The sequence below is a fragment of the Triticum urartu genome, chromosome 3A, assembly GCF_056163025.1.
Source record: "Triticum urartu cultivar PI428250 chromosome 3A, HENAU_Tu73, whole genome shotgun sequence".
Lineage (NCBI taxonomy): Eukaryota > Viridiplantae > Streptophyta > Magnoliopsida > Poales > Poaceae > Triticum > Triticum urartu.
Window position 1 is genome coordinate 696,340,433 of NC_141875.1, and position 11,341 is coordinate 696,351,773.

Sequence of the window (11,341 nt, forward strand, 5' to 3'; positions counted from 1 at the left end):
TTTTGAGGACAAACTATGTCCGGATTCCTGGCTCTCCGAGCCTTATACCCGTCCACGGGAGGACATGGCCCAAGCTTTGAACCTAGAATCGGACAGCGGGCCAGAACTATGGGGCAACGTCCCGGAGCCCGAACTGCCAAGATCGGAAACTCCTCTGCCCCTGGGTCTCAGATCGGGTCAGGGTTTGGACCTAAATCTACCTACCCACCCTCACATAAGTTATCTTTCCCACATTAGACAAGAGCCCCAAGAGATAGTACATCACTATTGGGCCAGATTCCTCCTTGTAATGAGCAAGGTCAAGGACTGTCGCGAGGAAGACGCAATTTCATTCTTTTGCAAAAATTGCACGGACAAGGGAATCCTCAACGCCATAAGTCGCCGTGACATAGTACACTTCGCTGACTTGGCGGCCATAGTACAGAAGTACCGTGCAATGGAAAGCACCTGGAAAACCCAAACAAAATTCTAGGATCCTCCGGTTCTCACTAAACCCTCCGTCCGATCTAAAAGGGTGTACTCTCGTAAGTCACCCGATCCAATTACAAAGAAACCAAATCCCACTACAGGGCGAGGAACCGTATTGGAGGGATGGCTCAATGGACCATGCAAAATTCATAGTACACCGGATACCATGCCAACACATAGCCTTAGAGCATGTTGGATACTCCGGTAGGTGGCCAAGAGCGGCGAGGACATCCTCATTAACAATACCACAGAGAACCATCTGGTGGAAAATAACAATATAGTACTGACAGTCTTCGAGACTTTTGACTCAAATAATAGGCGCAAGCGAGCACTCCGCAGCCTCGCCGAAGTATGCCATGTTGCAACAATAAATCCATGGAACGGCATGGTTATAACCTTCAATGCCAGTGACGAACCCCAATTCCGAACAGCCCGAGCACCAGCCGCTTTGGTCCTTAGTCCAATTGTGGACGCCTTCCGGCTTACTAAAGTGCTCATGGACGGTGGCAGCGGATTAAACCTCATCTATGAGGAGACTCTTAGCAAAATGGAAATAGACAAGAGCCGCATTGAGCAAAGCAGCACGACCTTCAGAGGAATAATCCCTAGTCAGGAGGCACGATGTGCGGGAAAAATCACACTAGATGTGGCATTCGGCATGCCCGAGAACTATAGGTCCGAAGAAATTACATTCCAAGTGGCCCCGTTTAGTAGCGGATACCACGCCCTTTTAGGGCGGGAGGCATTCACGATCTTCCAAGCTATACCCCATTACGAGTACATGAAGCTCAAGATGCCCGGGCCAAATGGAATCATCACTCTAGGTAGTGATCCGGACATAGCACTCCGCGCCGAAAATAAAACCGCCGCACTGGCCCTCGAGGCGTTATCCGAAGCCCTCGCGGCCAAAGAATTAACTGCGCTGCACTCCACAATGGACAGGGACGACGTGATACTCGACAAAAGACCCAAATCCACCTCTTTTAAACCAGCGGACAAAACAGTCAAATTCCAGGTCCACCCAACGGACCCTGCAAAAACAGCATCCATCGGGGCACAGCCGAACCCCAAAACAGATGCCGCACTATGGGAGTTCTTGCGCGAGAATTGGGACACCTTCGCCTGGCATCCTTCAGACATGTCAGGAATCCCACGCCGGCTGTCCGAGCATAGCCTAAACATTCTAAAGGGATTCAAGCCGGCCAAGCAGACTCTTCGGCGTTTCTCAGAGCCTAAGCGACAAGCCATGGGAGAAGAGTTAGCCAAGTTACTTGAGGCCGGATTCATTAGAGAAATAAAACACCCGGACTGGCTAGCAAACCTAGTGATGGTACCAAAGAAGGACAAATCATGATGCCTATGTGTTGATTTCAAGGACCTTAACAAGGCTTGCCCCAAGGATCCCTTCCCCCTCCCCCGCATCGACCAAATTATCGACGCTACCGAAGGACACGACTCATTGTGTTTCCTCGACGCATACCTCGGATACCATCAAATCAAGATGGCGGAGTCCGATCAAGACGCAACGGCATTCATCACCCCATGCGGCCCCTTCTGTTTTAACACCATGCCTTTCGGGCTCAAAAACGCCGGTGCAACCTATCAACTCATGATTCAGACATGCCTGGAAGCACAAATCGGCAAAATAGTGGAGGCATACGTAGACGATGTGGTCATTAAAACTAGACACATCGAATCCTTAATAGACGACTTGAGGCTTACGTTCGACAATCTCCGAACATATGACATCAAGCTCAATTTGGAAAAATGCGTTTTCGGCGTGCCCGCCGGAAAGCTCTTGGGCTTCATCGTTTCTAATAGAGGAATTGAAGCAAATCCGGCTAAAATCTGAGCTCTATCACAGTTGGCTACCCCAACAGACCTCGAGCAAATCCAGAAATTAACCGGATGTGTGGCTGCCTTAAGCCGCTTTATCTCCCGACTAGGAGAAAAGGCATTACCTCTTTATCGCCTTATTCGGCGCACCGAACACTTCGAGTGGACGGATGCGGCCATGGCTGGATTGGAAGAAATAAAATCCCTCTTGGCCAGCAACCCAATCTTGGCCGCGCCAAATATCGGAGAACCAATGTTGTTATATATAGCGGCAACACACCAGGTTGTAAGCGCAGTGCTCGTTGTCGAACAAGAGACGGACGGACATAAGTTCCCGCTTCAAAAGCCGGTATACTACGTATCCACTGTCCTCACTCCATGCAAATCACGGTACCTGCATTATCAAAAGATAGCATACGCAGTCTTCATGGCATCCCCAAAGCTACGACACTACTTTCAAGAGTGTTCAATTACGGTGGCCTCTGAAGTACCAGTCAACGACATAATAAATAACCGCGATGCCACGGGCAGGATTGCTAAATGGGCTATTGCGCTCCTCCTGTGCGACATAACATACAAACCCCGACGAGCCATTAAGTCGCAAGTACTGGCTGATTTCGTCGTCGAATGGACAGAAGCCGTACTCCCTAAACAGTACGGTGCGTACTCCAATTGGATCATTCACTTCGACGGCTCTAAGATGCTGGCTGGTCTGGGGGCAGGTGTCGTCCTGACATCCCCCACTGGAGATGCAGTCCAATACATACTCCAAATATTACACACAGACTCCAACAATGCAGCAGAATATGAGGCCTTGTTGCATGGTCTCCAGATGGCAGTCTCCATGGGCATTCAACGCCTAGAGGTGCTTGGGGATTCGAACCTCGCAATCTCTCAAATAAATGGAGACTTTGACGCCAAGGACCCAAAAATGGCGGCTTACCGCAATGTTGTCCTCAAAATGTCAGCTTGGCTCGAGGGGCTCGAATTCCACCATGTGGTCCGAGAAAACAATCAAGCAGCGGATATCCTTGCCCGCATTGGCGCTAAGCGTGATCCTATGCCACCTAATATCTTCTTGGAAAGGTTGTTTAAGCCATCCGTGGTGTGGGAACGGAAGACCAGCAACAACAGTCCGGATCCGGCCACAACATCAGATCCCGAGCACTCTGACGTAATCGGAGGCTCCACCACCGAAATAACACCTTCGGCCCACGTGATTATGGCTGTCATCGCCCCGTGGACAGAACCCTTCTTGGCTTACCTAAATAGGCAAGAACTCCCTGAGGACCCAAACGAGGCACGTTGCATTGTGCGGCGGTCTAAAGCCTACAAGGTCCATGAGGAAGAGCTTTATAAGAAAAGCGCTACCGGAGTACTTCAAAGGTGTATCTCCGAAGAGGAAGGGTGGCAACTTTTGGCAGAAATTCACGCTGGACTCGGCGGCCATCACGCCGCAGCTCGGGCCCTCGTAAGCAAGGCCTTCTGTACAGGTTTCTACTGGCCGACAGCCCGAGCAGACGCACAGGACCTCGTCCAACATTGCGTCGGTTGCCAGCTTTTTGCAAACCAAAGCCATATGCCACCTACCGCTTTCCAAACAATCCCCATTACTTGGCCCTTTGCGGTCTGGGGGCTTGATATGGTCGGACCCCTTAAAGGAGGAAGCCATAAGAAAAAGTACCTATTGGTCATGGTGGATAAATTCACCAAATGGATAGAAGCCAAACCAGTTAAAACGGCCGAGTCCGGACCAGTGATAGACTTCATGTCCGGGGTTGTACACCGTTATGGTGTCCCCCACAGCATCATCACCGATAATGGCTCGAACTTTACAGCTGATGAGGTAAAAACTTGGTGCGACAACATGGGCATTAAGCTCGATTATGCCTCTGTCTATCACCCCCAAACAAACGGTCAAGTCAAACGAGCAAATGGTCTTATTATGAGCGGCATTAAACCCAGATTAGTGCGATCCTTGAAGGAATTAGATACGCACTGGGTTGAGGAGCTCGACTCCGTACTATGGGGGTTGCGGACCACGCCGAATCGCACTACCGGATACACACTATTTTTTATGGTGTATGGCGCAGAGGCGGTATTTCCCTGTGACATCATTCATGACTCACCTCGAGTGCGCATGTACAAAGAGAAAGAAGCTGAGCTTGATCGGCAAGACAGTTTAGACACCCTGGAGGAGGAGCGTGACGTAGCAAAAGCTCGCTCCGCATTCTATCAGCAACAGGCTCGACGGTATCAAAGCAGAGAAGTGCGGGCCAAAACTTATAACGTTGGCGAACTCATTCTACGCTTACCAGAGAAGAAAAAGGACAAGCTCAAGCCCAAATGGGAAGGTCCCTTCATCATTGACAAAGTTCTAACTGGTGGAGTGTATCGTCTGCGGGATGCATCGGACAATCGACTCGAGCCAAACCCATGGAATGCGGCCAGACTCCGAAGGTTCTACACCTAGTGCCAGACTTTGTGTTCGTCTCCTTACCTTCGCCTTTATATATATATATGTCTTTATTTCTTTCTTCCCTTTTTCTTCACGGCCTTAAAAGGTTAAAATGTGTCTTGACTACACAATCTTGACGCGCGAGGCGTGCTCACTATACCTTGGGGCTTCTTATATAGAAGCTTAATATAATTATGTTCGGGGCTCTATGGCCCTTGCACATGTGTTACTTTTCCATATGTACCTTTTCTTCGCCATTATATGCATCGATATGACTTAAGTTTTGGCCAAGTTGGGTTGCCTGGCTCTTGTGTTTATGCCCTACGTTCCCGTTAATTCGGCTAGGGCATAAGGGGAGCACCTTTGCGATTGTTACTACTGGGTCAGCCGGATATGTACCTCAGACTAGGTGAAGCCGAAAGCTATTGTTCTTAAGGGAATATTAGGTCGGTGAACAAAAGATGACTTTTACTTATTGCAATACATGCCCCCAGATGTTTATATCCCGCGTCTCTTTTCGCAGTTCGGACATGCACATTAATTCATGTGTACCCAGGGAAAGGAACCCTTAACGGAACTATTCTCCCTGGAAGATGTTTCTTAATATCCATGTAATATAACATAGCTAGTTGGGTACTTGTCTGTTCAAGAACTTATGACCCCTACGCCTGGTTTCCACACGTACCCCGGTTTTTACATAACTGAGCGGGTATTTGGATACACTCCGGACTTTCGAGTCCGGAGGTCGAAGCGAAAAGGTCCGCCATGACAAATGATTTACAATCCGGCTATGGACAATATATGTCACTTGAAGTACACAGTCACTTGAAGTACCATCCAACATGTTGTCTAGCTTACAATCCTGTTGGGAATACTTTGCGGCTAATTTTACCTGGTCATACACCAGACTAACGGGGATCTCTTTCCCATCAGACCCCACAGGTCCGACCTCGGCCATGTGGTTCGGGTCAACCTTGGTATATCGAGTCTTCACCACGGCCCAGGCTTCCCTTGCAACTTGTCGGCAGGTAGATATCTTCCATAATCGGAAGCGTCGCCGCGCTCCCTTGAGCATCTCTATGAGCTCCACCATGCCTCCTGGCAGGGAGGCGGATGGCCACAAGGCCTAGGTAATGCCCTGCATCACCTGTCGAACTTGTTCGTGCAGTTGTGAGAGCTCTGGCAGAAGATCGCCCGCAGACCCGGGCATCTCCTCTCCAGCACGACCCGTCAGCATACCTACAGATATAACTTTGTTAGCTGGTTTCTTCGCCGAATTCTATAAAAGTTCGTTCAAGCACTTACTAAAAATGCCGTGTCGAAGCTCCTTATTCTCCTTTACGGAGTCAGCTAGCTGGGCCTGAACATCTTTCAGTTCAACACCCAGCCGGTTATTGGCATCTTGGGGATCATTTTTCTCCTGCCTAACCCGCGTAAGCACGCGCTCGCCAGCCTCTAGCTGTCGTTGGGCATGTTGCTCATCCCCTCGCACAACCTTCAGATTCACTCCGGGGTCATCTGCAGAATCTATTGTTAGATTTGCATGCATGCCGAATACTAACTGGTACATGACATTTCATTCTTTTCTATCAGAACAAGTGTTACCAGATGGGGCCTTCTTGGACTCCTTCATTTCGGCAACTGCGGCCCGTAGCTAGGCTTTGCACTGCTTCAGCTCTTGAGACAACTGGGTATTCTTCTCCGTAAGAACCTACACATATAATGATCCTTAAATCAGTTGTGCCAACTGTTTCAAGTCTCAGGGGCTACTGATATACATAATTGTCAGATTTTCTTACCCATATATCCTTTACATACTAGTCCGTGGCTCTGGCAAGACCATTTTGAGTGGCTCGGATGTACGCGTCTCCCGATTTGAAGGCATGGAACGCCTCTTCGGAGAAACCAGGGTCGCGGAGTATGGCTCGGCGACGCCTGTGATTCATGGCAATCTCCACTTCGGAATTCGTAGCGGACAGCCTATCCACGTCCTCTGTAGGAGGAACATCCGGTGTTGTCCCCACATTAGCATCTGCCCCTAAGACCGGTTCTGGAGTCAGGTTGCTGGAGGCATGGCCGGCAGGCTCTCCGAACACAGTCCGGCGAGCGTTTTTTCTGCCAAGAACCATGGATGTTATTATATTTTAAAGACGATAACCATGGAGCAAGGTTCCTTTTCATACCTCTGCGACGGCATCTCAATCCCGACCGCCTTCCTTTTAAGCCTACCCGGCTTCGGTGCCCCTCATTGGTGAGTCACCACGGGTTCGGCATGGCGTCCCAAGGGCCTTCCCTGTAAGACACCATATGTGTGCGGTGGGTGAAGTGCAAAAAAAGGGATCCTTCTCGGAAGTTGGGACTCCGGTTTTACTTACATGCGATGCCGGGAGAAGGCCGGGATAATCGGCTATGATGGCCACCAAGGCACCGTCGCAGCTTAACTGATAGAACGTCCTGTCGGTAAGCTCCACAAACATGTCCGAATCTTCTTCGAGTCCGGGGTCGAGGGCCCGGTCAGGGTCCTCTGGCTGTGGAGACGGGCTGTGGACCTCCCTCACAGCTTTTCGCTGTTCCTGCTATGAAATAGCAAGGTAAATATTTATGACGAAGAATGCAGGAAGGTCTAGAGTAAAAAGTAGGAGCTCACCCATTTTGGGGGTTGTACATGGAGAATCCATCCCCTAGCTTAATGCGGATGAACTCCTCTTCCTCTCCTTTGTATAAATCGGACAGTATTTTCGCTAGAGCAGCGGCGGAGTCCGGACCTTTACGGCCGCAGCGGCTGGCATCGTCTTCTCCATTGAAGTGCCACATGGGTTTCCCCCGATACTGAAGTGGCTGCACCCCCCACATCATACATACTGACATAACTTTGATTATTGTCAGTCCTTATTTGGCCAGCATTTTTATCCTACCCATCAGGTAAAGGACCTCTCTGTTATCTTCCTCCTGGGGGCTCCGAGGGCGCCAGCTACGGCATTTCCTCAAAGGGGCATTATTAAATTCAGGAAGGCCCATCCGAATAGGGTCCAGAAGGGGGACGTCCTCCATATAAAACCACTCCGAAGGCCAGTCTTTGGATGTCTTCTTTGGAGTACCGGACGGGTATCCGGTCCCGGCGATGCGCCATATTTCGGCTCCGCCCACTTGATATATTGACCCCTCCTGTGTACGGGGTATGAGTAAGAATAGCCTCTTCCATAGCTCGAAATGAGCTTCGTAGCCCAGAAATAGCTTGCAAAGGGCGACGTAGCCGGCGATGTGTAATATGGAGGCGGGAGTAAAGTTATGCAGCTGGAGGCCGTAGAACTCCAGGAGCCCGCGGAGGAACGGATGCATTGGAAATCCGAGTCCCCTCAATAAGTAAGGGACAAGGCATACCCGCTCCCCCATGGATGGGTTGGGAAAGCTCTCCGCTTGCTCCCCGCCGTTATAAGTGGCTAGTCTGGCTCGGACGGGGACCATATACGCAGGAGGGAGAAACCTCTGGGTCTGTAACTCTACTAATTGGCTATGGGGGACGGAACACTTCTCCCAACTGCCTGGCTTAGTGCTATGGGAGCGAGAGGAGGAGCTGCGATGGCCGGCCATGATGGGATGGGCTTTTCCGGGCGCGCTCTGATGGATACTCATTGTGGGAGGATGGTGTGATCTGGATTTGAGGATCCCCCACTCTTTAAATAGACGATCTACTCACATGGTTAGGGTGGCAAATGTAAAAATGCCTCAACTTCTCACATTCGCTCGACACGTGGAAGATAGCCATTATTAAAGCACAGAAGCCAAGGAGTGGAACATTCATGGGAAGCCAGACACTACTCATTACGACAGGTACTCAGGATTTGGAGAAGAACCCGCCTTGCAATGCCGCGCGCCGGACTCATCGTCATTGAAGCCTGGTTCAGGGGCTACTGAGGGAGTCCTGGATTAGGGGGTCCTCGGACAGCCGGACTATATACTTTGGCCGGACTATTAGACTATGAAGATACAAGATTGAAGACTTCGTCCCGTGTCCGGGTGGGACTATCCTTTTTGTGGAAGGCAAGCTCGGCAATTCGGATATGTAGATCTCCTCCCTTGTAACCGACTCTATGTAACCCTAGCCCCCTCGAGTGTCTATATAAACCGGAGGGTTTAGTCCGTAGGACAACAACAATCATAATCATAGGCCAGCTTCACGGGTTTAGCCTCTACGATCTCGTGGTAGATCAACTCTTGTAATACTCATATCATCAAGATCAATCAAGCAGGAAGTAGGGTATTACCTCCATCGAGAGGGCCCGAACCTGGGTAAACATTGTGTCCCCCGCCTCCTGTTACCATCAGCCTTAGAAGCACAGTTCGGGACCCCCTACCCGAGATCCACCGGTTTTGACACCGACAATCATATCTACTATATGATTCATGCTCGACCTTTCGGTCTCAGTGTTCCGAGGCCATATCTGCATATGCTAGGCTCGTCAAGTTTAACCCGAGTATTCTGCATGTGCAAAACTGGATTACACCTGTTGTATTTGAACATCAGCTTATCACACCCGGTCATCATGTGGTGTCTCGGCACGACGAACTTTCGCAACGGTGCATACTCAGGGAGAACACTTATACCTTGAAATTTAGTGAGGGGTCATCTTATAATGCTACCGTCAATCAAAGCAGAATAAGATGCATAAAGGATAAACATCACATGCAATCAATATAAGTGATATGATATGGCCATCATCATCTTGTGCCTTTGATCTCCATCTCCAAAGCACCATCATGATCACCATCATCACCGGCGCGACACCTTGATCTCCATCGTAGCGTCATTGTCGTCTCGCTAACTATTGCTTATACGACTATCGCTACCGCTTAGTGATAAAGTAAAGCAATTGTAGGGTGATTGTATTGCATACAATAAAGCGACAACCATATGGCTCCTGCCAGTTGACGATAACTCCGTTACAAAATATGATCATCTCATACAAAAATATAGCATCATGTCTTGACCATATCACATCACAACATGCCCTGCAAAAACAAGTTAGACGTCCTCTACTTTGTTCTTGCAAGTTTTATGTGGCTGCTATGGGCTGAGCAAGAACCGTTCTTACCTACGCATCAAAACCACAACGATAGTTTGTCAAATTAGTGTTGTTTTAATCTTCGCAAGGACCGGGTGTAGCCACACTCATTTCAACTAATAAAGTTGGAGAAACTGACACCCGCCAGCCACCTGTGTGCAAAGCACGTCGGTAGAACTAGTCTCGCATAAGCGTACGCGTAATGTCGGTCCGGGCCGCTTCATCCAACAATACCTCCGAACCAAAGTATGACATGCTGGTAAGCAGTATGACTTGTATCGCCCAGAACTCACTTGTGTTCTACTCATGCATATAACATCTACGCATAAACCTAGCTCGGATGCCACTGTTGGGGAACGTAGTAATTTCAAAAAAATTCCTACGCACACGCAAGATCATGGTGATGCATAGCAACGAGATGGGAGAGTCATCCACGTACCCTCGTACACCGTTAAGAGGAAGCGTTATGACAACGCGGTTGATATAGTCGTAGGTCTTCAGATCGACCGATCCTCAGTACCGAACGTACGGCACCTCCGCGTTCAACACACCTTCGGCTCGATGACGTCCCGTGAACTCACAATCCAGTAGAGCTCGAGGGAGAGTTTCGTCAGCACGACGACGTGGTGACGATATTGATGAAGCTACCGTCGCAGGGCTTCGCCTAAGCACCGCTATAGTATGATCGAGGTGGATTATGGTGGAGGGGAGCACCGCACACGGCTGGGAGAGATCAATGATCAACTTTTGTGTCTAGAGGTGCCCCCTGCCCCCGTATATAAAGGAGCAAGGGGGGAGAGGCGGCCGGCCAAGGAGGGCGCGCCAGGGGGGAGTCCTACTCCCACTGGGAGTAGGACTCCTCCTTTCCTAGTAGGAGTAGAAGAGGGGGAGGAAAGAGGGGGCCGATCCCGCTTTCCCTAAACCAATTCGGTTTGGGCCTTGGGGGGTGCGCCCCACACTCCCCTTGCTGCCCTATATTTCCACTAAGGCCCATGTAGGCCCATTAAGCCCCCTGGGGGGTTCCGGTAACCTCCGATACTCCGGTATTTATCCGGTAACCCCCGGAACCCTTCCGGTGTCCGAATATAACCTCCCAATATATCCATCTTTATGTCTCGACCATTTCGAGACTCCTCGTGATCACATCCGGGACTCCGAACTACCTTCGGTACATCAAAACATATAAACTCATAATACCGATCGTCACAAAACTTTAAGCGTGCGGACCCTACGGGTTCGAGAACTATGTAGACATGTCTGAGACACATCTCCGATCAATAACCAATAGAGGAACCTGGATGTTCATATTGGCTCCTACATATTCTACGAAGATCTTTATCGGTCAAACCGCATAACAACATACGTTGTTCCCTTTGTCATCGGTATGTTACTTGTCCAAGATTCGATCGTCGGTATCTCAATACCTAGCTCAATCTCGTTACCGGCAAGTCTCTTTACTCATTCCGTAATGCATCATCCCGCAACTAGCTCATTAGTCACATTGCTTGCAAGTCTT